The sequence below is a fragment of the Mustela putorius genome, unplaced genomic scaffold, assembly GCF_011764305.1.
Source record: "Mustela putorius furo isolate JIRA1106 unplaced genomic scaffold, ASM1176430v1.1 tig00003834_pilon_pilon_pilon, whole genome shotgun sequence".
Classification (NCBI taxonomy): domain Eukaryota; kingdom Metazoa; phylum Chordata; class Mammalia; order Carnivora; family Mustelidae; genus Mustela; species Mustela putorius.
Window position 1 is genome coordinate 109,152,498 of NW_025421987.1, and position 27,029 is coordinate 109,179,526.

The window sequence follows — 27,029 nt, forward strand, 5'->3', positions numbered from 1 at the left end:
CTTCTCCGCCGGTCCTACCTTTCAGAAAGTGGCTGATTTTCTGTTTCCAGAATTGCTGTTCTTCTTCTCTTCGATCTGCCGATGGATTTTCAGGTGTTTGCAATCTTTAGATAAGCTATCTAGCTGATCTCCGGCTAGCTGAAGCAGTCTCAGCTTGCTACTTCTCCGCCATCTTGACTCCTCCCTCCCAAGGGAGCTTTTTTATCTGCTCAGTGTTAATTACCCCAGTGTTTCTCAACCTCAGCACTATTGACATTTGTGGCCAGAGAATCCCATTGTTGGGGACTGTCCTGTGCACTGTGGGATGCTGAGGCTTATCCCTGGTCCCTACCCACTAGGTGCCAGTAGCACTCTCATTTCTGCCCAACTGTGACAACCCAAAAAATCTCTACACTTTGCTCAGTACCCCCTGGGAGAGAAAATTAACCCTGGTCAAGTGAGAATCACTGACATAATGTTAATTTGTCATTAAAGAAAAAAAAAAAAACTCTGCGTATATAATTTCTTTAATGTCTTCCTTAATTTTTTTTTCTTTTGCTCCAAAATTCTGCCCTTCTCTCTGCCTGATGGACATTCTGAACTTACATTGTGTCCTTACTAACCTTCACCTTGTTGGCCTCTTCCCAAACTCCCCAGACACCCTCTCTTTGAGCCCAGATTCTCCTGGGGATGTATTAAGAGCCAACCAGCTATGAAAACAATGTGCTCCTCCTGTGCTAAGTGCCTCTGCTCAGGCAGTAAAACGCTTCAGTGGCATGAACATATGGCATCAACATGGCCTCTGAAAACCACGCTGGGTGTCTAACAAGCATGGGGGGAAGGGGACAGGCTGTGTTGAGCCCTGGAAGCTTATGGAACAGACTCCACCCCTACCCCCAGGAGCCGCTGAGCTGGGGTTTCTTGGAGGATTTTGACTCCACACAGGCCAAGGCTTTATGGAGAAGAGGGCTGGTGTCTCGAAGGTGTTGCATTTTTTTCCTTTAATAAAACACCCTGCAGACCTTGACATCTGCCACAGAGAAAGACCTAGAGCAGCCAGCCGTGTGGCGCAGTGCCAGCCCTTACTTACCTTTGGCTCCAAGCAGGCATCCTGTTGAGCTCTGCCTTCTATTAGGTAAGAGGACGTGGGCAGCTCCGCAGTGACCCACTGTTTTCTGAGTGCAGAACCTCCAGAGAGTTTCAGGTCAATAAAAAGCCTGGGGTATGGCTCACAGAGTAGCATCTGAACTGTTCAGCATCCCAGTTTAATAATCCCAGGATGCAGGAGGTGAGGGAGGTCATTGACATAGTTTGCCAGAAAAGTGGACTGCTTGTGAATTTTCATAATCGTGTGTAGAGTGAGATGTCTCTCTCCTCAGTAATGTTGTCATGGGGATTGATAATAGGCTTCTTAAATGGGTAAAATTTTAAGAACATATATGTTTTGGAGCTAAATAAAGTTACTACAAAAATCTCTAGCAATTCACTTCAGTGAACTCTTCCTCATGAAAGGGTTTATGAGCATATCCTGAACTGTAGCAACAGTGTGAGGTGTACACATGCTTGTACCTTCATGTCCCTGTGCACACATGTGCACATGGATTGATTTCTCCATATGGAGAGATCAGATGAGCCTCTTTTAAATTCCAGTTCAATCATTTCCTGCACAGAAGGCATGATGAGTTACTTAACATCTCTGAGCCTGTTTCCTTGCCCTTAAAAAAGGAATGTATGTATATTATTGGTAAATTTCTCTTAAAACCTCAGTTGATTCTGTTTTGCCTTCATTTTTTTGAGCCTTAACAATTATCACTCAGGAATTTGTAGCTGTGTGTTGACATGGCGCTAAATACATTCTTATCATCTCATGTAATTTAAACTTTGTCCAGTTAGGGGTAGCCAGTATGTATGTATATATACAGAAATATGTATGTATGTATGTATGTACGTATGTATGTATGTCATGTACATATGTATGACATACATATGTCTGTCTATATACATTGGTATATATATTATGGCATGGTTGTGAAGGTTGGTTATAATGTATTTGAAAGTTGCAAAGCATAGAAGGCACTTGATAAATAGTATTAGTAATATTATTATCACAATATCAATTTATGAACCATTAAGAAGAACAGATACCAAGTCTGGGACAGAGCTGATTTTCTTGGATTACTCTTCAATTATTAGGCTGTTATATCGGATACTCCATGTCACACTTGGAACTCAATGTAGGTGGTTTCCATTCCAAAATAAATTTCTTTTAATCTTTATTTGGTAAGTCATCTTTCAGGGCTCCTAACTATTTCTACTTAACATTTCCAAGGTCTCAAGCTTTTCATTAATTCCATAAATATTTATTAAATACTTATTAAGTATCAGAGAGTGATCTAGAGGTTGGGGGTTCAAAATGAAAGCAGAGACAATGACTCTTTTTTTGCTGGTAGTTTTCAAGCCAAGTCGGCTTCAGCCATGCTATTAGGAAAGACATATGTCATTCATAATCAGAAGTATCCATTGTGAATAGACTTTGTGCCATGCTCTGTGCTGGGTCTTAGGGAAGCAGGATGTAGCGATGAACAGAAATACTAGGATATGGCAATATGGTGGGTATGTTGAGTAATTAACAATTACTCAATTGATTGTGAGACAGAAAATATAAAATCATGACAGGTGTCATGGCAATCCAAGAATTTATTTAGAATAAATTTATAGAAGAATAATTCATTAAGGCTTACTAAGGGAGGCTGAGAGAAGAAATAGTGCCTGGAACATAGTTTGTGAATGTTTGAATGAATGGTACTGTTGAATGAAGGAAAAGGGCTGCCATATGTGGTTGTATAGGTTTTACACTGCACAACTTTAAGACATGCCATTCAAAGTGTGGAGATAGTGTTCAACTTGCGTGGTCATATACAGTGATTCTGCCAAGCACTTCACATATACAATCTCATTTAATCTTCCTAACACTCCATTCTGTAAGTTGTGTTTCCCCATTTTGCAGGCATAGAATTTGGGACTCAAGGAGGTTGTTACTTGCTCAGGTTCACAAATTGAGTCAGTGACATGGTAGGGTGGAGGGAGGGATTCCCAGTTAGAATGCAGACTCCTCTGATTCTAGAGTTCCTTCTTGGGAAATAGGAGAAAAGACCTTCTTAAAATTCAACTTGATGGCTTGGGTCTGATCTTGTCTTTGAACCAAATATTTAGGTCTTTAGGATCAAAATAGAGAAGTGAATATACTGAAATGATTACTTTTGCAGGTCCTGGGCTTCAAATTGCAAACTCTGTAAGACCCTCACTGTTTTCTCCTACCTGATCACATCACGCTCTTGGCTTTTTTTCCTCCTCTTTGTGAGAGAAGCTTGGATCAAACATCTGAGAACCCCCCCACCTGGTAGAGATGGTGGGCATACCATTTGTATTATTGACAAAAAGTAAAAAAGAACAGATCTAGATCAGCTGATGTGAGAAGCTGTTAGAGTAGGAGCTGTTGAAGCATAGGTTCAGCTTCTCTGGCAGGAAGATTTACCCAGTTCCAATGTCCTGTTTCTTCTATAACTAACTTTTAATATCTCTATCCCTGAGTTAGCAGTAAACCGGTCACGTTGGTGTCTTCTCAAGACTTGATGATTGTGATATAACAAGTCTTTCCCCGTGCTGTCCCCCTGAAGTCCTAGTGCTCCATGCCCCTCTGTGATAACAGAAATCCGTAGGAGGTGGAGTTGACGGCTCCTGATTGCTTGTTGCTGGTAAAGACAGTTTATTTCTCAATCAACTTCTTAATACAATAGCTCAACCCATAGAACTACAAAGGTAAAAGAAAAATTTGTGTCTGGTTAAAAAAATGTGAGTAACAATGAATACAATTTCAAAGTTTCAGGAAATGGAAGGTTGTGATTTATAGGAATTTGGAAAGGGAATTGCAGTATATACAGCTTTGCAGTAGGATACTTAGGGATAATGTCCTTACTGTTGTAAAGATACTTTACATCTTTTGTTCTGGTTATCTTTCTTGAAGAAGGTGAGGAGTGAGGAAGAAATTTGTATTTCTGACTTACGCACTTGATTTCCATAATACCTTTCAAGAGTCCTGAAATGATGATATTATTATCTCAGTTTTATTGATGATAGAACTGAAGTCTTCAAAAGTCACGTGACCCCGGGTATGGGTTCCAGTTTTTCATATCTGGATTGTCTGCTGCATATTCCGTGCTTTTTCTGTAGTATTGTATGTATTGTATATTTTAACACTCAGGAGGGAGGAATAGACTACTTTCCTTGAATAGAAGGAGAAACAATTCTGTGTTAATAATAATATTCCAGATAACTAAAAAGTAAATAAAAAACAGCAGTAGTAGGTATTTAATGAGTTATCACTCTGTGCTAGGCATTGTGCTAGATGTTTTATTCTCATAGCACTTCAGTGAGGAAGGTACTGTTTTTAATCCCTGTTTGACAGATGGTGAACCTGAGGCTCAGCAAGATAAGTGACCTCCCCAAAGTCACACAGCTGTTAGAAGCACCCTATCTTTGTACTCTTACGGTTTTCTTCTGTGTTAGAATTTACATTTCTAGAAGGCAGGGACTATCCCTGATTAACTTCTTTATTCCTAGAAGCCCCACAAAGCAGTTTTTCTCATGGTAGGTCCCACTAGACTAGACTAGACTAGACATAGTAGATGCCTACTAAACATAGGAGGTCAGTGTCAACTGACCCTGAGATCTGCTCTCCCAGATCCGTGCTTTTGGTCCCTTCACACACTCTGACCAACCTTGTTTTATCAGGTGGACAGATGGGGAAGAAGAGTGCCTTAACAGATTGTTGCCTACCTTATCTTCTGTAAAGCCTACAGCTATCCTGCGTATGTGATAGGACATATGATCAGAATAGAACATTCTTTTTTTTTCTTTCTTTTGGTGACTATATTAGTATAAGATAGATTAAGCTACCTTAACAAATAACCCCAATGGCTTAGTGCTACTGAGAAGCTGTCTAGGGCAGTTGTTCCCCATTAGCGGTGATCCAAGGCACTGCCCTTGATCTCTGTCTCTGCCATTTCAATACAAGGCCTCCTTCATAGTCACCACAGCAGGGCAGCTGGTGTTGGCACTGTCTTGCAGTGGTCACTGAAGAAACACACATTGCTTCTGGTCACATTCTGTTTGCTGAAATTGGTCATATGCTCTCAATTTGCTAAGAAGGTAGAGCAGAGGAATTCTCCCTTGAGCTCAGAAGGAGAGGAAACATAGATATAAGTGAGCCCCAGAAGACTCTACCTTAGTGGTATTGGTTCTTTTTTTTTTTTTTTCTACTACTGACTCGTGGAAACAATTAAAGGTAACAGCTATAATACCGAGATATTTCTTCAGAATAGTTTCATGGACTTGCACTTCCATCAGGCATGTGATGTTAATTTTAACTCCATGTGCTTAACCACAGTGACTCAAGTCCTGATTCGGCTATTTGAAGTTTCTATATGTTGGCTATACCAGTAAGTGCAATTTTTAAAAAAGGATATTTCTTCTAAACCATCAAGAATGTGCTGTTTTGAGAAATTGTTTTATTTTCTTAATTACAACTCAAGGGAGATTTTTTTCTTTAATGTCAGTGTAAAAATATTTTCTATCAGATTGTTAAAATCCTTCATAAAATGTTGCTAAGGGAACTTAATAGAATATAATATGTATGCATTAATAGAAACTATAAAACTATATGCATTATGATCCCAAATTTCTGTTTTTGTCTCTCTGACAATTGCTGTCTGTGTCTGTCTCTTTCTCCACACACACTTCCCTCCCATACTGAAAATCAGTACATCAAAATAGTAACAGCTATAATCTCTGAACTTAATGGTTATTTTGTTTCCTATACTTTTCTGAATTTTACCAAAAGTTTTATACTGAAAGTCAATTTCTAACAATTAACATTAGTTGTTTTGTTTAGATACATAATATGCAAAAAACATACATTTTAAAATACAGATATAGAATGATTATTTAGATGTATGTATTTTTGTAATCCTGTCTCACAGAGTGGAATTAAGATGTGCTCATTATAGATCATTTCCTTGCTCTGTTTCCCTTCTGAAGGCATTTACAACTTATAGATGGTGTTGAGAAGTACGCAGAGAGCAGGAAGGAAGAGAGATGCCATTCAGAGATGATGGGACCATTCTTCCCATCAAAAAATCCAATTTAATTAGGGTCAGCCTGTCCCCACATCACTGTCCCCTTTTGCTCTTCCAGGTTAGTTAATTTGGTATCTTCTGATGAATGTCATCTTGCAATTAAAATGCTGGGCTGGCAAGTTTCAGCAGCTCAGTTTCTGAGGCCCTTCACTGTCAGCAGCCTTGCATTTTTAATCAGGACCTGTATAGTCATACAGTCTTCCATCAAGTAACTTCTTATTTTGGATGGAGAAGAGAGATATTAGTTGAATTTTAATTTAATCACTTGCTTCTCAGGATATGTGCTAAAAAGATACCATTAGGATGCTTCATACCATGCCAGGATACCGTCGCCACTGACACATCACCCCATATGGAGCTCTCAAAGTGACCCTAAGGCCGACCACCCAGAATCAGGATGTGAGGATGGCTTCCTTTGGAAGTAGGAGAGAGATGGTCCTGCAGATTTTGAGGTCATTGTATGCCTGTTATCCTAGTCAAGAGAGGAGGAGAATCAGCTCCACTTGCCTCTTCCCCAGGAACAAATTAGGAGGGCAAGGTATTAGGGTCTGCAAAGTGGGAACTGACAGGCAGGGGGTTTGTGAAGAAGCTCATCAGAGTAATAGCTCAAAACCTCCTGACTAGAGAGAATTACCCAAAATAGATGGAGAAATTGCCATCTTGATAGATGGCCCCACTGTTCCCTGACATACCTCTGTAGAGTCCCTCATGAGCGGCCATGATGTCATCCGTGTGGCCCACAGCCCTACAGAGTATGCAGCTGCCAACGATGAGTAAATGAGCAGAGTGTGTCCGTGACCATGAGTTCCATTCAGGACCCACAACTTAGTCATTGAACTCAGTGCGTCCTGAGTCCCAGCAACTGATGCACATTCTGCATCAGTAGATCTGGAGTGGGCCTGAGTGTCTGCATTCTAACTAGTTTCTAGGAGGTGCTGAGACTGCTGATTGCAGAACTAGACTGAGTAATGAGGGTTTAATGAATGGGCCACTGTTGTCTTCATGGGGATCATTAGCCTATCAGATGGACATTGCTTGGTGCATTCCTCTAATTAAATTTTTATTTATTATAAACAGTGATTTTAAAAAAATTATTTATTTGAGACAGAGAGCATGAGTGGGAGGAGCAGAGGGAGAGGGAGAGAGAATTTCCAGCAGACTCCATGCTGAGTGCAGAGACTGCTGTGGGCTCCATCTCAGGACCCCGAGATCATGACCAGAGCTGAGATCAAGAGTCACTTAATGGACTGTGGCACGAAGGTACCCCCAAGATGATTGTTTTAATGTGGACTCAGATATAAATAACTCTTAAAGAGATTGATTTATGGTTAGGTTTTTTTCTTTTTTTAAGTTGCTAAATGGGCATCATTGGCTAATTTTGTTTTTGCAGGCCTGACAGAGGCACGCTTCCTCACCTCAAACCTGCATCCCTCATTTCCTAAACTGTAAGCTTCTGGAAAACAAGGGCCAGTGCCTCATGCAGAAAGATGCTTCATAAAGACTTTAATGTCATATTTCACATTTTTCGAATGTAATCTAACTTGGCCAAAAATAAAAATAATTTTAAAGGCTTAGGTATTTGGGTTGAAGATGGCGGAGAAGTAGCAAGCTGAGACTGCTTCAGCTAGCCGGAGATCAGCTAGATAGCTTATCTAAAGATTGCAAACACCTGAAAATCCATCGGCAGATCGAAGAGAAGAAGAACAGCAATTCTGGAAACAGAAAATCAACCACTTTCTGAAAGGTAGGACCGGCGGAGAAGTGAATCCAAAGCGACGGGAAGATAGACCCCGGGGGGAGGGGCCGGCTCCCGGCAAGCGGCGGAGCAACTGCGCACAAAATCAGGACTTTTAAAAGTCTGTTCCGCTGAGGGACATCGCTCCAGAGGCTAAACCGGGGCGAAGCCCACGTGGGGTCAGCGTGGCCTCAGGTCCCGCAGGGCCACAGAAGGATCGGGGGTGTCTGAGTGTCGCAGAGCTTGCGGGTATTGGAACGGGAAAGCCGGCTACAGAGACAGAGCCGACAGTAAGCTCGCAGCTCCGTGTTACCTTGAACCGGTCACAGGCTCGGTGAGTTCGGAGCGCGGCCGGAGGTCAGGCAGACGGGAGTAACTGGGCGCTGTTCTCTGAGGGCGCACTGAGGAGTGGGGCCCTGGGCTCTCGGCTCCTCCGGGCCGGAGACCAGGAGGCCGCCATTTGTATTCCCGTCCTCTGGAACTCTATGTACAGAAAGCGCTCAGGGAACAAAAGCTCCTGAAAGCAAACCCGAGCGGATTACTCACCCCGGCCCCGGGTAAGGGCGGTGTAATTCCGCCTGGGGCAAAGACACTTGAGAATCACTACAACAGGCCCCTCCCCCAGAAGATCAACAAGAAATCCAGCCGAGACCAAGTTCACCTACCAAGGAGTGCGGTTTCAATACCAAGGAGAGCAGCAGAATTCCAGAGGAGGAGAAAGCCAAGCACGGAACTCATGGCTTTTTTCCTGTGATTTTTTTTAGTCTTGCAGTTAATTTAATTTTTTCTTTTTTCATTTTTTTTTTTTTTTTTTCTCGCCTTCGGGTAAAATTTTTTTTTTTTTTAACTGTTACCTTTTTCTTTTTTAACGATTTTTTACTAGTTTATCTAAATATATATATATATATATATATATTTTTTTTTTTTTTTTACATTTTTCTTAGGTGTTTTCTTTTTTTAAAATTTTTTTTTTTTTTTTTTTTTTTTTTTTTTTTTTTTTCTCTCTTCCTTTTTGAACCTCTTTTTATCCCCTTTCTCCCCACTCACGATTTTGGATCTCTTCTTCTAATTTGGTTAAAGCATATTTTCCTGGGGTTGTTGCCACCCTTTTAGTATTTTACTTGCCCCTTCATTTACTCTTATCTGGACAAAATGACAAGACGTAAAAATTCAACACAAAAAAAAGAACAAGAGGCAGTACCGAAGGCTAGGGACCTAATCAATACAGACATCGGTAATATGTCAGATCTAGAGTTCAGAATGACAATTCTCAAGGTTCTAGCCGGGCTCGAAAAAAGGCATGGAAGATATTAGAGAAACCCTCTCGAGAGATATAAAAGCCCTTTCTGGAGAAATAAAAGAACTAAAATCTAACCAAGGTGAAATCAAAAAAGCTATTAATGAGGTGCAATCAAAAATGGAGGCTCTCACTGCTAGGATAAATGAGGCAGAAGAAAGAATTAGTGATATAGAAGACCAAATGACAGAGAATAAAGAAGCTGATCAAAAGAGGGACAAACAGCTACTGGACCACGAGGGGAGAATTCGAGAGATAAGTGACACCATAAGACGAAACAACATTAGAATAATTGGGATTCCAGAAGAAGAAGAAAGTGAGAGGGGAGCAGAAGGTATACTGGAGAGAATTATTGGGGAGAATTTCCCCAATATGGCAAAGGGAACGAGCATCAAAATTCAGGAGGTTCAGAGAATGCCCCTCAAAATCAATAAGAATAGGCCCCACACCCCGTCACCTAATAGTAAAATTTACAAGTCTCAATGACAAAGAGAAAATCCTGAAAGCAGCCCGGGAAAAGAAGTCTGTAACATACAATGGTAAAAATATTAGATTGGCAGCTGACTTATCCACAGAGACCTGGCAGGCCAGAAAGAGCTGGCATGATATTTTCAGAGCACTAAACGAGAAAAACATGCAGCCACGAATACTATATCCAGCTAGGCTATCATTGAAAATAGAAGGAGAGATTAAAAGCTTCCAGGACAAACAACAACTGAAAGAATTTGCAAATACCAAACCAGCTCTACAGGAAATCTTGAAAGGGGTCCTCTAAGCAAAGAGAGAGCCTACAAGTGGTAGATCAGAAAGGAACAGAGACCATATACAGTAACAGTCACCTTACAGGCAATACAACGGCACTAAATTCATATCTCTCAATAGTTACCCTGAATGTGAATGGGCTAAATGCCCCTGTCAAAAGACACAGGGTATCAGAATGGATAAAAAAACAAAACCCATCTATATGTTGCCTCCAAGAAACACATTTTAAGCCCGAAGACACCTCCAGATTTAAAGTGAGGGGGGGGGAAAAGAATTTACCATGCTAATGGACATCAGAAGAAAGCAGGAGTGGCAATCCTTATATCAGATCAATTAGATTTTAAGCCAAAGACTATAATAAGAGATGAGGAAGGACACTATATCATACTCAAAGGGTCTGTCCAACAAGAAGATTTAACAATTTTAAATATCTATGCCCCCAATGTGGGAGCAGCCAACTATATAAACCAATTAATAACAAAATCAAAGAAACACATCAACAATAATACAATGATAGTAGGGGACTTTAACACTCCCCTCACTGAAATGGACAGGTCATCCAAGCAAAAGATCAGCAAGGATATAAAGGCCTTAAATGACACACTGGACCAGATGGACATCACAGATATATTCAGAATATTTCATCCCAAAGCAACAGAATACACATTCTTCTCTAGTGCACATGGAACATTCTCCAGAATAGATCACATCCTCGGTCCTAAATCAGGACTCAACCGGTATCAAAAGATTGGGATCATTCCCTGCATATTTTCAGACCACAATGCTCTAAAGCTAGAACTCAACCACAAAAGGAAGTTTGGAAAGAACCCAAATACATGGAGACTAAACAGTATCCTTCTAAAGAATGAATGGGTCAACCGGGAAATTAAAGAAGAATTGAAAAAAATCATGGAAACAAATGATAATGAAAACACAACGGTTCAAAATCTGTGGGTTAACAGTGGCAAGAAAAATTAAATTTCTCTGGAACACCAATGCCTTGTATTCCTGTTTAAATCAATTCCTGTTCAGCTCCTTACACAGACTCCCATAAAAGTGACAAGTCAGCTACACATTAATGAGAACTTTGATCTGTGTCACTTGCCTTTTCTTCTTGGGTCCCTCTGAGGCTTTCTGCCAAGGCATGGGTTTAATTTAATATCCATCTCTGCAGCAGTTGGTCTTGGGCCTTCTGAGATTTTATTCTGAACGCCATGGTGTGCTATTGAGATGACTGATGGGGCAAATAAGAGAAGTCAACAAAGCGGCCATGGGAAGATGTTGCCACAGTGGATTGTGGGTGCCAGAGGTGACGACAAGATGGGCAGCCTAACAGATTTTTATTAGCTGGCGCTGCTGTGACTACAGTGATACCATCTCTCAGAAAGGAGCCCAGGACTCCCTGGGAACAGCATAACCTGGTTAAGGAAAATAGAAGTGTTTGGAAAGGATCACAAATGGGAAAAAAATCTTATTCAGCAGCTGCTGATCTAGGGAAGTTAGAAAAATGAGCTTAGTTGTATATGGGTTACCAGAATTAACATCCAATGATTTCTTGCACTGGGCAAGCCATAAATAACATTCTATAATTTCGAGAGACTCAGTGGTGTGGCCTATGGGTGTGGGTTTTAGCCTGGATTCATCCCTTGAGTGTCTGGATATTTCTTTCATTCGTGGAATGCTTGGAAGGAGAAGGCTTAAGACCCATGTTCCATCTCTTCATACAGGCATGGAGCTGTTTTTAAGAACTGTTGCTCGGAGTCACGTACTCAGTATGCATGGATTTTTTTTTTTTTCTTTTTTCTTTTTAAATGCTGAGAACTGCATTACTCCAGCTATTTCCTCTGGACCAGGTCAGGAGGCTTTGGGTTTCTGTTTGTAACAGTTGCTCCATCATGTTTGTGATGTACTTATAGTTTTCATGTGCAGACAGATTGCCTTTATCATTTCATCTGTGGTGTATTGATTAAAGCAACCACATTCCTGACATTATCTACTCATCACACTTGGATAAGATTTTCCCTCTGTCCCTTTAGGAAAGCATTTTATTTTGGTTCTTGGACAGTAAGATTAATCAAATCAAGTCATCTTTTGGTCAACCTAGTTGACCTTCTTGTTCTTTAGCCAGCCGAGTAAATCATTTAGTAATCAGGATTTAGTTGAATTTGCTTTGTTTTCTTGCTCAGGTTTTAATAGGCACTTATACTTTTCTCTCTTGGTAAGGCTTATCATGCAAAGTGAAGATTAGAGAGACTATACTTGTACATTAAAGCAACTTTGTTCTGACATGGTCATGACTAATGTCACTGAGGTTTTGTTCTGAGTTTTGAGGCTATGTTAACATTTCCATGCCTTAGTTTTCTCATCTGTAAATTGTGGATGATAATAGGACACAGCTCATAGGACTGACAGCTGTGGGATTACATGAGATAAGGTCTTCTCCATTTTTTAAAAAAAAGATTTTATTTATTTTCGGGGCACCTGGCTGGCTTAGTTGGTTAAGTGTCTGTCTTCTGCTCCAGTCGTGATCCCAGGGTCCTGGGATCGAGCCACATGTTGGGCTCTCTGCTCAGTGGGGAGCCTGCTTCTCCCTCTCCCCGCCCCTGCTCGTGTTCTCTCTCACTCATCCTCTCTCTCTCAAATACACAAATACAATCTTAAAAAAAGAAAAAAGTTTTTTTTTTGTTTTTTTGTTTGTTTGTTTGTTTTTAGAAAGGCAGATAATGGGAAGAAGGGGAGGGAGAGGAAAACGCAGATTCCATGCTGAGTGCGGACCCCTACATGGGGCTGGATCTCATGACCCTGAGATCATGACCCGAGCCAAGCCAAGAGTGGCACCTTAACCAACTGAACCACTGAAGCACCCTTCCATTTTTTTTTTTAAGTTTTTATTTATTTATTTGACAGAGAGAAATCACAAGTAGATGGAGAGGCAGGCAGAGAGAGAGAGGGAAGCAGGCTCCCTGCTGAGCAGAGAGCCCGATGCGGGACTCGATCCCAGGACTCTGAGATCATGACCTGCGCTGAAGGCAGTGGCTTAACCCACTGAGCCACCCAGGCGCCCCCCCTTCCATTTTTTTGATGTTTAACATATTTGCAATACTCCTGCCTGGATATTTGCACTTGTGATTTGTTCTGGCTGCCTGAAATGTCTTCCTCTGAAACCCGTATCATTGGCTCTCTATTCCTTTATGTTTTTACTCAAGAATTCTCTTCTCAATGAGATTTCCCTCATCTAAAATGTTTAACTTCACCTTAACATTTTGTTTTAAGTTTCAGCTGTAGAATTTAGTGATTCATCAGTTGCATATAATACCCAGTGCTCATTACATCACATGTCCTCCTAATGTCTATCACCCAGTTACCCTATCCCCCCCTCACATCCCCTCCAGAAACCCTCCGTTTGTTTCATATGGTTAAGAGTCTCTTATGATTTGCCTCCTTCTCTGGTTTCATCTTATTTGATTTTTTCTTCCCTTCCCCTATGTTTATCTGTTTTGTTTCTTAAATTCCACATGAGTTAAATCATATGGTATTTGTCTTTGTCTAACTGACTTATTTTGCTTAGCGTAATATGCTCTAGTTCCATCCAGATTGTTGCAAATGGCAAGATTCCATTTTCCATTCTTTTTGACAGCTGAGTAATATTCCATTATATATTCCATCATATATATGTACCATCTTATATATATATATTTCATAGTATATACCATACACACACACACATATATATGTACACTTATATATGTATGTATATATACCACATTCTCTTTATCCAGTCATCTGTCCAAGAACATCTGGGCTCTTTCCACAATTTGGCTCTTGTGGACATTGCTGTTCTAAATGTTGGGGTACATGTATCCCTTTGAATCACTATGTTTGTATCCTTTGGATAAATACCTAGCAGTGCAATTGTAGGGCCGTATCACCTTAACATTCTATATCCTCCTTCCCTGCTCCATTCTTTGTTTTGGCTCTTATCACTGTCTACTAATGTGGATATTTTATTTATCTTGTTTATTGACTGCCACTCTGCCCCTAGACCAATTAGAATGTAAGGTTCATTAAATAAAACAACAACAACAACAACAAAACAAAAATGGGTGCCCCATTTTTTTCCCTAGCACTTGGGGATAAGATAAGTATTTATTAAATTGAATTAATATAATGTTTTTAGCACAGGTCAACACATAGTAAGTTGTTATAAACATCACGTTGTGACTGGAAGACTTCACACTGCCTTTTACCCACTTATTATTTAAATTCTGCAGATAAATCCAGGTTATCTGTCTTTATGGGTCCACTCCAGTTTCCTCTTTGCCAATTGCTTTTTTCTTTAAATCCCATTTTCCATGGTAGCATTATTGCTTTATCTCTCCCAGGTTGTTCTCTGAAGATTACATACAAGTTGGCCCAATCTTCCCAACTACTTTTGCAAGCTTCTTGTTAGCCGAAGTAAATAACACCTATTTTTTTCCCTAGTTCTTTCAGCACAGTGCCAGCGCAGAGGGTTCAGTATTCACTGAACATTGTTGCTATATAAGTCAGCATTGAGGAAATGCTATATGACTACAGAATTTATCATTTATGAACTAGAAACCATGAAACCCATTGAATGGAAGAAAAGAAGTATTATTTTTGACCAAAAACGTCATAGTGAAATACTTTTCCTTGTGTGGATGAGTCAGTTAATACTTGTTGCCATCACATTAGGGTGCTCTAGTTGTACTGACCTTCTTTTCTTTCCCCAACTTTTATTATGGAAAAAATGGAAATATCAGAAAATTTGGAAGTATTTTACAGTAAACACCCATGTACCTATGAGTTAGGTTCTACTGTTAACAATTTTAGTTGAATAGATAACATATCTATCCCTTTGTTTACTCTTCTATTAATCCATCTTATATTTTGGTGCATTTCAGAGTAAACTGTAGACATCAGTACATTTTCTTCTAATTTTATCAACTAGAATCCAATGTTGCAACCACCATTCTGAGATTTTCTATCATAGATTTCTTTTTCCTCTCTGGAGCTTCATATAAATAGAGATATGCCATATGTACTGTCTTTTACATGAGACTCATTCACTAAACACAATGTTCCTGAGATTTATCCATGTCCTTACAAGCGCACTCTTTTTAGTTGCTGAGTAATATTCTTCTTCATGGCTGTACACATTTTGTCCTTGTACAGTTGCTGCATGTTAACCATAAGGCTGCTGTTCATGTACATTTGTGTACAAAGCTATCTTTTTCACCCTCGATAAGTATCTAGAATTGAGATTTCTGGGTTACAGAGTACATTGTTTTTCTTATTTGTCCTCAAACACACTGAGGTTTTTCCTGCTGTAAAGCCTCTACACTAGTTCTTTCCTTTGTCTGGAATGCTCTTCTCTGTGTATAAAATGTCTTTTCCCTTATCATCATGTAACTGCCTCTTTGGTATCACTCAGATCATAGCCTTCCCTGACCACCCCTCCTGTATGACCATAGTCTATCTTTAGAGCATCACGCTATTTTAATAATCTGCATAGCATTTCTTATAATTTGGTAATTTTCTTTTTCCTCCATTATAACATAAACTAGGGATGGGGGACTATCTGTTCTACTGTTCTCATTCCATAATCTAAATTAGTTGACCATTGTGGTCAACATTGGCATGATATATCATAGGACTCAGTAAACGTTTGATGAAGAAGTGAATACAGGAAAGAACAGTTAAATTCCAAATGGCTACAACTCCATCCATTGTACTCACTGTGTTATCCTCAGTACCCAATGCATAGCAAGTGCACACTGTGTATATGATGAATGAGTAGATGGGAATCGTTTCTTAGTGGATCAGAAACTCTTAAGAAAATGCCACTCCAGAAGATTTCTTCTTTCCTGCCATTGTCAGATGAAGGCAGTTAATTCAATTTCTTAACATCTTCAAAGCCTGAATAAAAATGGGTCACAGCTGGTGATATGAGGCATCTGCCCTATGTGCCTTGATATCTAGGGAGAAATTGTTGATAGCAAATGGAAAAACACACTGGTAAGCTGTCATATGACCACACTGGGTCATTAATCTAATGTTTAGTAGTGCTAAAATATATTTCTCCCAATATAGTTCTTGGTAGTCATCCTAATTAAGGGGGTAAGGGTGAAGAAGCACTTACCGTAGAGGGTAATTACTACACACAGTGGGGTTAGCAATTGGACATGGTTTTCTTGTCTTGCTTATGGATTATTATCTAGGATGCCTGTAGCCACAGCAACAGGGGATCTTTGAAGTTCAAAGACAGGAAAAATCATTAGTTCTATGCTCTTGGAGTTTCTGGAGTGGCAGAGAAGGACAAGAGAGAAAGAATGCCTGATGATATCTACCTCCAAGTCTTCCTTTTCTCAATCTAGCTGACCTTGTATTATGTAGGAGCAGAGAACTGAACTGGATCTGCGCATCATATTAATTGATGAACGTATACTCCACAGAAGAAATGGACAACCAATGAGGACATTGGAATAGAATCTTCCAATAGAATAGAATAGAATAGAATAGAATAGAAGCTAGAAAGCTTCTCTTTGCATTGGCCCCAGGTATGTAAGTGTTCTGGATATTATAAACAGAGATATGAAAAGAAGCAAGTTATAATTGAATTTGTACATATCCCCCAAACCAATGTTACCCCCATCAGTCCTATTACATATCCCCCAAACCAATGTTACCCCCATCAGTCCTAGTCTGATGCTACAGTGCCCAGTGGAGAATCCATTTATTTGGAGACCTAACTCGAGTAGCCATCTTCCATTGTGCCTTTCACTATTAAATAACTCAACACTTGGTGCTCTTCTCTCAATAGGAACTGCTTAGTGCATAATTTGAATCCAATAATGTCTGGTAAAGTCCTTGGTTTGAGGAAAAGATAAATTTATAGTATTAAGACAATCTAGAGTAGCTTGATGAGGGATGAGGGGAAACTTACCTGGATTTCTCTTTCTGCAATAGACATACCATGAAAAACCAGCACCTGTGGAGGATTTTTGTTTGTTTGTTTTTAATCAGGCTATTGTAATTCAAATGAGGTGCCCGCTAATCTGTACTGCAATACTTTGTGAAGCAGAGTTTATCCTGTAATGTGAATAATCACCCCACTTTATATCTTTTAGAAACTTACACTTTTATCTGTTCAATTGTATTTTATTTTATTTTTTAAGATTTATTTATTTGAGAGAGCGAGTGTGTGTGTGTGTGTGTGTGTGTGTGCGCGCGCACAAGTGGGAGAGGTAGGGAAAGAGGGAGAGAGAATTTCAAGCAGATTCCATGCTTAGCACGGAGCCCAAGGGGGACCTTGCTCTCATGATCTGATCCTAAACCAAGAGTTGGATGCTTAACTGACTATGCGACTCAGGTGCTCCTATTCGATTGTATTTAAAAAATTTTTGAGTTTAAGGGCCATGTTAAGATAAGGGATTATGGACGATGGCAGCCTGAATGTGTATCCTTCATATCATTTCCTCTCAACTCCCATTTACTTCTACTGAGTCAAGTGGCATCTGGGATCAGCAAGCTGGCAGAAATCAGAGGTATAATTGAGGCTACTTTCCGTGGAACTTCTGGATAAGAGAGCAAAGTCAGGACATTAATGCCCTTTCGGCCACATAAGGTCTAGGAAATCTGAATTCAGGGAGCCAAGGGCAAAAAACACAAAAAAATTAAAAAACAACAACAGCAAAAAACACACAGCCAAAATAGGCAAAAAATGACTATGTTGATTTAGGAGAGTTGAAAGGACCTTCTTAAACAAGGAGTTCAAGTGTGGTTTTTGATTAGCCTAATGGATCTTCCTGGACCCCAAGTGACTTCCAGGAAGTTAAGGGGACATGATGAAATCCTTTAAATCCTTGAGTCCAGGAGACCACTAACTCTTATGATTCAGAAGGTCTGGGTGTAGAGAAGCTTCCCTTAGGAGAATGAATAAAAGATGAGCAGTTACTAACTAGTGTTTCACTGGCCTACAGTGACTGCCACATATTCCACTGTTTGCTGGAGGGTAGGAGGAATAGGGAAGATTTTCAGTTATAACTGATCAAAGGAAATTATTGTGTAGCCCTAGGGAAGAGGGCCCAGTGGAGTATCTAGACCGATGTTGCCTAGAGAAATTGAGCTATTAGGGATGCAAGATGACCAGTGATAAAGAATATTTAGGAAGATTTGTTTATAGCATAAAAAAGAGTTATTGGAATTTTAAAGTTATTTTTTATGTTGAAAATGTGATAGTTCAATTGAAAGCGAAAATAATTGCTATTAAGAGCTAAAAGAGTGGCTTGGAAGTTGAATGGGAGGAAATATTTCAAAGCACAAAGCAAGGGTACAAAAATACTAAAATAATGAGGAATACTAAAAGACCCAGAGGACGGTCTGAGGACTTTAACATAGGCATTCCAGGAGGTCTACAAAAGAGCAGATGGAAGAAAGGCAGTTATCTAAAAAAAATAATAAAGGTGGCGTCTGGGTGGCTCAGTGAGTTAAGTTCCTGCCTTTGGCTCAGGTCATGATCTCAGGGTCCTGGGATCGAGTCCCGCATTGGGCTTTCTGCTCAGCAGGGAGCCTGCTTCCCCCCTTCTCTCTGCCTGCCTGTCTGGCTACTTGTGATCTCTCTCTCTCTGTCAAATAAATAAATAAAATCTTAAAAAATAATAAATTAATTTAAAAAAATAATAAAGGAAAATTTCCTTAGTTTGAAGAAGAACTTGAGTCTATAAATTGAAGGTCCTTAACTGAGTTCTGAGCTGTCTTAATTAAAAAAATAAATAAAAAGAACAGTCATTTAGCTTATGCTTTTAGAGCTCCTGGCTTTCCCCTAAATCTAGACAAAACTATCAAAAGCTTCCAATTATGCAGAAGTTAATGGCAAGAGAAAAAGAGAATCAGACTGGCATCAGACTTATCATTTACAACTCTAGAAGTTAGGGTATGGTAGAAATAACATCTGTGGAGAGTTTGGATTTTTATGTCTAATGTTGAACTTTCTGAAAAGAGATTATTTTTAGTTTGACTGTGTGACTTAGAAATGCCAATTGCTTTAGTGAGACAGAACTCAGAAGACTAGTAGGCATTACCACAGATAATCCCCTGCATTATAGGAAAAGTCCTTTAATTCCATTTTTTCCCAAATCTCACTCTTTCTTCTTAGGAAAGCCCTTTCCTAGTATCTCAGAAAATAGTTCTTGAAAACAAAAATATTTGAGAGCACCAGACTTAAGATGAATCTTCTGTATTACCCGATTCTACCTCTTTCTTTATAAAGACCAGGAAACTAAGGAATATTAAGTAAGTCAATCAAAATTTCACAGGTAATGAGTGGAAAAACCAAGATAAGAATCTAGATCTTTTTTCCAGTCTAACAATTCTTTCAGTCATGTCGAAGGGAGGAAATCATTTATTTCTGTGACTTTCTTCATAACCTTCCAATACGTGTCTTTGTTAAGTGGTCTTGAGTGGGTTTCTGTTGCTTATAACTGAAGGATCCTGGATAATTAAAAGACTAACTAGTCTCTTAGTTTCAATAATGACATATTCTCGTGTGATTACTAAATTGATAGTTGTTGGCGTAATCTTTTCCTCTGCTTTCAATATCTCAAGTTTCCTAAGAAATATTTCTCTTTGTATGGTGTACTCACTTTTCAAACTCAACAGGCAGCAAATCAAACTCACCTTATTATTTCCAAACTGGCTATTTTCTGGATGTTCCTATTTCTGTCACTGATGTCACCATTGCTCCGGAAACGCAAATTGCTTTTCATGAAACAGCACTCTCATTATGCCAGTTTCCTCCTCAAAAACCTTTTCCTGCTGCTTGCAAGATCTTGTTTGCTAACACTGTGACCTCACATTTAAGTGCCTATCAAATCTGACCATTTTATTGTCATTAACCTAATTTTTAAAATAGTCATACCTGTCAGTGTACTGGACATTCCATCTAAAATGGCTTCCCTCTACCTATAAAAACGTTCTCCATATTGTACATAATAAAAGAAACTCCAGCTCTGTGCTTGAAATCAAAGATATTGGGCTGTGTGTTGGTTCCACTAACATTAGCTATGGGTCCTTGAAGTGCCGGTCTTCTCATCTATAAAATATGTATCTTTTCTCTCTTCTAGGTAAGTCCTTTCATTATATTCATAAAAATAAAGAAAAATAAGACAGAGAATTTTAGAGACTTTATCGAGGTCATGTTGCTTCCAGACTGAGGAAAATTAAATGGATTTTAGATGCTGCATCTTCAAATAGACCATTTCTCAGGAGCCCCTTTGCCTGTTGCTGCTTGTAGCATATTCAGCTCTGAGGACCCGTCTGTGCAGCAGGGAGGAGGAGGACTGTTTGGGCAGAATCTGATCTGTCAAATTTGTTTCCATGTTTAGGATAACAGTAGCTGTTGCAATGTCTGAAAATTTCATTCCCGAGTGGTCTGCCCTTTCCACTGTTGGTTAAAAACAGACTTTTCATATCCTGGGAAATATTTTTTCAGGCAAGTGAATCAGACAGTTGAGGGGATGTTAGAAATCCAAAGACCTTATATGAAAATAGGTTAGTTACATCCAACCATGGTGGAGGGAGGGAATCTTCAGGCATTTGCAGTAATAATATTCATGTCAGCACTTATGACAACACCTTCACCCTAGACCTATCCCTGTGTTATTATTTCCATGTAATAGTATTTGGTGTGACCCAGCCGTTCTCATCATCAGCAGTAGGGTCCTGTGATTTTTTGAGCAGATGCTTTGGACATTTTGGAATGTTTCAAAAATGCTGGTACAAACTTTCCAGACCTCCTGAAATTTGGGTTGCTTTATTTCTGGACAAGAAGATGCTTTTCCAAAGTGATGCGGCCATGCCTTAATTATCTCCTCCTAACTTAAATTAAAAACAAACAAAAAAACAAAAAAACCCCAACAGGTCATGGCTTATAGAGCTGTGACAGTGAATTCCCAGGAAGTTTGGGATTCCATGGTAACTCCAAACCATGGAGTTCTGCTGTCCTACAGGACCATCAGTCCAATCTGATCAGATCACATCTGGGCACTGCAGATTGACAATAGCAGGGTGAGAGGCAATGATCAAAGTACCAGGCTGTAATAAAAACCCTCATTCCTGGTGTGAGAATTTTCTTCTGTGCCCATCTCTGGGCTCTCTCTCCTTCCTTTCTTTATGACTTTTTGCATCTCACTCTGACATTATTGAGTTTCTCCTTCTATGGCTCCACTTTCTCAGTCTTCACCATGTGCATGGATTCCTTCCCCTCCTACTTGTTGACTTTTTCATCTCCAGCCTCTCTGCCTTCCTGCCCGAGTTCATTTTATTTTTAATGGAATTTCTCCTTTGGTTCTCTTCTCTCTCCTCCTACTCTCTGTGTTCTTCTACAATCCCCTAGCTATAAATAACCCAGAGCATCCAACCTTTTGCTCTCATGGAGAAATGAATAATTAAAACTCCAAAGGAAGACACGTGGATTAAGTCAGGCACTTAATTTCTTCCAAACACAGAGAGCATTTCGTGGTATCCTCTGCAAATGGATGACTCACAGCCAATTACTTCAAGAAGGGAAAAGGCTGAGGTGTAGCTTGATCAACAGCATATTACAAAAAATGGAGCATGCTGATGAACATCAGGTACTGGACAGGAACTCCACTTCTCCCAAATTCAGCAGCATGAGGTCTGTGGGGTCCTTGCTGTAACACATATGTTGCTGACAGTTTCCTGACCAGTGGTTTCTACATAATGTTTCTCTGTAATGTTTCTTTTACATCATCAAATACCACAAATTCTGAGTTGCTACTGGCTGAATGTGCCACAATAGCAATTCACTGGTTAGAAATAATGTTTTTTTTTTTCTTTAAAAGATTTTATTTCTTTATTTGACAGACAGTGAGAGAGACAGAGAGGGAAGGAATGGAAGCAGGTGGGTGGGAGAGGAAGAAGCAGGCTTTCCACTGAGCAGGGAGCCCAATGCAGGGCTCAATCTGAGGACCCTGTGATCATGACCTGGGCCAAAGGCGGATGCTTAACTGACTGAGCCACCCAGGTGCCTCTAGCAATAATCTGTTTGGTGAAGCAGGGAATTGGGCTTCTCTTAGAGACCATGTTGAGGTGATGGGTATATGGAACTATTTAATTATAAGGCATCAGAAAGCAGTTATCACGCGTTGTGTAGATAATGTTTTGGGAATGGTTAGGCCATGAGTGAGGTTGGGAAGATTCCCATGACTCTGGGCTCTTGGGCCATTTCTGAGTTCTTCTCAGGCTCTCCAAAGACTGGCCAGTTTCTTTCCAGAACAGTCCCGTTTTTATGGTATCTTCTCTCACCCTGAGACATCTTGCTTATGTCAAGGCCAGGAAAGTGTAGGTATCAAGATCCAAGAGGCCAGAGCCTGTTCTGCTCTGTGAATGTCCATTCTGAAGGAAAGCAAAGAAGCATGTTCAACTCCAGGACCTTTATATGGTCCTGTAGAGGCAAAAGTCCTCTACAGAATCCTGAGGGGAGTGTAACATTCAGAGACCCATGAGGAAAGGTCTGGGCCTGAAACAGCCGAGTGTTGCAGCTCCCTTAGAAGAATGTGTGTATTTGTGTGTGTGTGTGTGTGTGTGTGTGTGAGAGAGAGAGAGAGAGAGAGAGAGAGAAAGAATTCTGCTTCGAGAACAGATAAAATAAAAGCCACATCAGAAGAAATTATTCTGTGAGGTAGGAATGAAGAATGGCATCTTAAAAGTTTGAACAGTAAGGAGGGCACTGCACCTATGTTTCTGTTTAAAAATTATTTGGCATCATGATTTTGGTTAAAATCCTTCTCTTTTCACATCGAATAACTGCTTTTCTCTACAAATATCAGTTTTGTTACAGAAAAAAAAATTTTTTTCAATGGTGTGTCTGCCGTGAAGTATATATGCTACTCTAGAAGTTTAGGTCCTTAGGGAGCAGTAGGTGTTAAAAAGCTAACTAGCTGCCTTAACTCCTTCAGGCCTCAGAGAGAGTTTTAGGGGCTCAGCATAGAAGGCTCTCCCAAAGAAACAAACCTTTGGAAGAATTTAATTAATTTCCTTTACCTGCACTTTACTGCCTAAATAAGGGAAGAGTCTCTGGAGAAGAGTGATTTGTTTGGGGGAAGGGCTGGAGGTGAAAATCACACCAACTTCTCAGACTGGAACATGCATACAAATGGAGTTGCCTGGGAATCTTGTTCAAAATGCAGATTCTGGTTCAACAGTTCTGGAGTGGCTGCCAGATGGTGCAGCTGCTCCTGCTGGGGCAGGAGCCACGCTTTGAGAAGCAACTGAGCTGGCATTTCAAACTGTAATTCCATCACACTCGAAGCTTGGAGTTCTCGTCAACTTTTTCTTATATAAGATAATATATTTTACAAAACATAACCATAAAACTCACCTTACTGGTATTTTGATTGGTACCCAGTTGAATCTACACAATGATATACGATCTTCCAATCCACCAAAGGGACATAGACATTGCCATTTATTTACTTCTTTGAGTTTGCGCTTTAATATTTGATAATTATCAGCATATAGATCTCAGTCCTATCTTGCTACATGTAGACCTTCATCTAAATTTAGTTCTCATCCAGATTTAGATTTCATGTTTTTGGTACCACTGTGAAGAGTACTTTTAAAAAATGTTAATTTTTCTTTCAGTGGCCACTATATTGATATGCTGTTGATTTTTGAATATTGTCTTTGTATCCTGCAACTTTGCTAAACCCGCTTTAGTTCTAATAGCTTTTTGTAGACTCCTGGAATTTTCTAGGTACTTATCATTGTGTCTGAGAATAGAGACAGTATGATCTTTCCTTTCTAACATGCATGCTCCTTTTTTTTCTTATATTTTTGCACTAACAAAGATCTTTAGAGTGATTTTGAATAGGAGTATTTTAGTGATTCTTTCAAAGCTAGGAATATTATTTCAAGTAACAAATATGGAGTCTTAAGCTGAGAACCCATTGCCTATTAACATACGTTCGGGCATTTTTTGTCATAGTTACTTTGCTGCAAAGAGAGAATCTTCTTTGTGGGTTAGAAACCTCTCTTAAGCTCATCCTCTACCCAAGGGTTTTGTTTCTACTTCTGCTTCACTTTAGGATGTTGGAGTTGACCTAGACAGTCCCACTTTGCAAAGTCATGACTACTGACTCCCTGAACTTAAACTTACCACTCAAGTCAATCTCAGAATGCTTGTGATTCCCAGAACTTGAGTTTACCACAGTCTAAGTAATGCTATCTCTTGCCATTCCTATGTGCAAAGCAGGAGTGTTTTCTGCTCAGGCAGCTCACATGTGAATAGCCATCACTAACAGTATTTCTTTATGACCATGTTTGCTTTTTCAAAAGGATATTGAGCATGACATAGACCTGGGTAGCAGTTACCAATAAATGTAGCTTCACATAGCAAAGGAAACAGCAGAAGTGTTCTTCCTTTAGTACTTTAGCACCATCCATGATTCTTTCATGTCAGTGAGGTGAAAGAGGTGTTTGCTGGGGAATATTAAAGAGAAAAAGAACTTAAAACAACATTTATCCCACATGCAAGACACTCATTCCACCACTGTTCAACAATGGCCATTTGGACTTAGTTACTAAAAAATTAGTTAAAACTCCAAGCTCAGCTCAGTCTTCAATCTAAGACATTTTCAGGGGGGAAAAAACTTCTACTATATTCACAATCAGAATTTAGATAGTGAAATTATTCTTTCATAAACCGTCCCCACCCCTGACTGGCTATGTTTTATTTGTTTGTTTGTTTGTTTTCTTAAAGAAACTTGAATATAGATAAATTTTTCTCTCTTGGAGGTGTGATCATATAGTCTACAGAGACTTAAATGATAAACAGAAAATAAGAAATGAAGATAAGCAATTTTAAATGTCTCTTTGATGTACAAAGTTGTCAGTGAGACCTTGAGCATCACAATTCAACAGGCAAAAATATGACCTTTGACTAAAAGTTAATAATACTTGGATATTTGCTTTGTTCTCATCATCCCACAACCCTTCTACTCCATAACCTTCAATGGCTTCCCATTTCAGCCTCTTTAGCATTGGATTCTGTGCTCCCCCCCCGCCCCCCATGCTCATTTCCAATCCCACCTACTCCAAAGCCTGAACTTCACACCAGACTGCTGTTTTCTAAAATCCAAATGCAGTTTTTCTTCTTGATGTTTTGGACACAATATAGGGCTTTTTTCCTCCCCCCAAAATATCTTGGTTTGAAGGCTGAGTTGTCTTGGGCTGGGCAGGCTTTTTCCATCTGTTGAAATTTTATTTTTTTCCTAGGCAGCACCACCTTAAATTTCATTGTCTTTATAATGCCCTTCCTGTCTTCCCAGTAAGAGAAAATATATTGTTCCTCTATCTTTCACAAAAATTGCATCTCTCTCTCCTTGGCACCAATTTCATTCTATTTGGATTTTCTTTTGCTCTGTCTCCCTGGTAGATTACAGTTCCAGGAGGGTAGAACTCTTGGCTGATGGGTCCCTAAACTCGTATTCTTTTTTGACCATTGTTAGTGCTCAAGATGTATTTTTTAAAAGATTTTATTTTTTCATTTATTTGAGAGAGAGGAAGGGAGAGAGAGAATTGGAAGTAGACTCTGCGCTCAGCATGGAGCCTGACACGGGCTCAATCCCATGACTGCAAGATCATAACCTGAGCTGAAACCAAGAATTGGATTCTTAAGCGACCGAGTCACGTGGGATCCCCTCAAGATGTATTTTTTTAAAAATAAGTGCATTTGTAGCAAAAGCCTCTGGTGACCCACCCACAGTGATGGTCAAAAACTTAATATTTTATGTTCCAGAGCAGCATTTTATGCCTGAAACAAGCCTGAGTGCCTTTAGGGGCATTTAGTTAACCTACAGAGACCACAGTCCAAACCCCCATGTGTTGGTGTTGAATCTGATCTCGATAGCCACCAAAGGTTTCATTTCCTCTAGGTATACAGTAATGCATCTAAGTGTGCAGCTTGTCTCCTCGAAGTCGTGTTTATCATCTACCGCCCTTTGTGAGACATCTGCAGTCATTTAGGGAGGCAGGCCCTGAATGTACTTTTAGACTGTGGACTCTGAGAAACAAACTGAGGGCTTTGGAGGGGAAGGGCGTGGGGGGATGGGTAAGCCTGATGGTGAGTATTATGGAGGGCACGGACTGCATGGAACACTAGGTGTGGTACTTAAACAATGAATTCTGGAACACTGAAAAGAAATAAAATAAAAAAATAAAATGTATGTCATATGCTTAAATAAATATAATTTGTATTTGTTAAGTACACCTCAGTGAGGCTGGAGAAAAGCCCCACTGTTTCACATGCCAAAAAATACATTACCCTGGAAGTAAATTCAGCACACTGCAAGCCAGCAGAACACACAATTATAAGCAATTTCCTAAGTGTGTGTCTCCATATGTAGTAGTCTTTGAGTGGTAAAGGGGAGAAGGAAGGGAAGCATGAAGAGAAAGATGATTTGAATGCAATTTTTGAGTTTTGGGACTTTATATTCACAATGAAACCTGAGTGGTCCTGGCATTAGAATGATCCATGGCTGTGTGAATCTACCACACCTAGGAAAAGGGCTATGCTGACCATTTTGGAAAGGAGATCGCATTCTTGGTAAACTTTTTTTAATTTGTGAATTTATTTCTAGGAAAAATCTTATATTTGGTAAATTATGTTAACTGGGAAAGAATAAACTTGGATGAAACTGGGATATTTTTGGTAAGCCTGGAAAATATGGAAACAGTAAGGATGATGTTTCCCAATTTTGTGAATGACACCCCCCATTTTTATAGTTGTGTGAATGAGAAGACTCAGAGTCACCTTTGATACCCCCCCCCATAGTCAAGTTATCATCAAGACCTGTCCATGTTCTCCCAAAAGTCTCTGGAAATCATGTCCTACTCTGTGTAGCTATCACCCTTGTCCAAGATAATAGCATCTCTCCTTCTGTCTGCTGGACTAGCTTTCTTTCTGGCCCTCCTCTTGTTGGTCCTACACACTGCAGTTAGAGTGATCTTTTTAAAAATGCAA

General features: G+C 39.7%; 1 protein-coding gene and 1 long non-coding RNA gene across 2 annotated transcripts in view; one reads left to right on the plus strand and one right to left on the minus strand.

The window, feature by feature from the left end:
• CPNE4 (copine 4) overlaps positions 1–27,029 on the plus strand; it is a 484,610-nt gene that overhangs the window by 29,714 nt on the left and 427,867 nt on the right. The gene's annotated exons all lie outside the window — the stretch shown is intronic.
• LOC106006823 lies at positions 2,668–16,426 on the minus strand. Its single transcript, XR_001181107.2, has 4 exons — positions 16,336–16,426; positions 16,128–16,234; positions 15,725–15,904; positions 2,668–4,262 (listed from the first exon to the last, which is right to left on the minus strand). It is a non-coding gene; the product is annotated as an uncharacterized LOC106006823 (long non-coding RNA).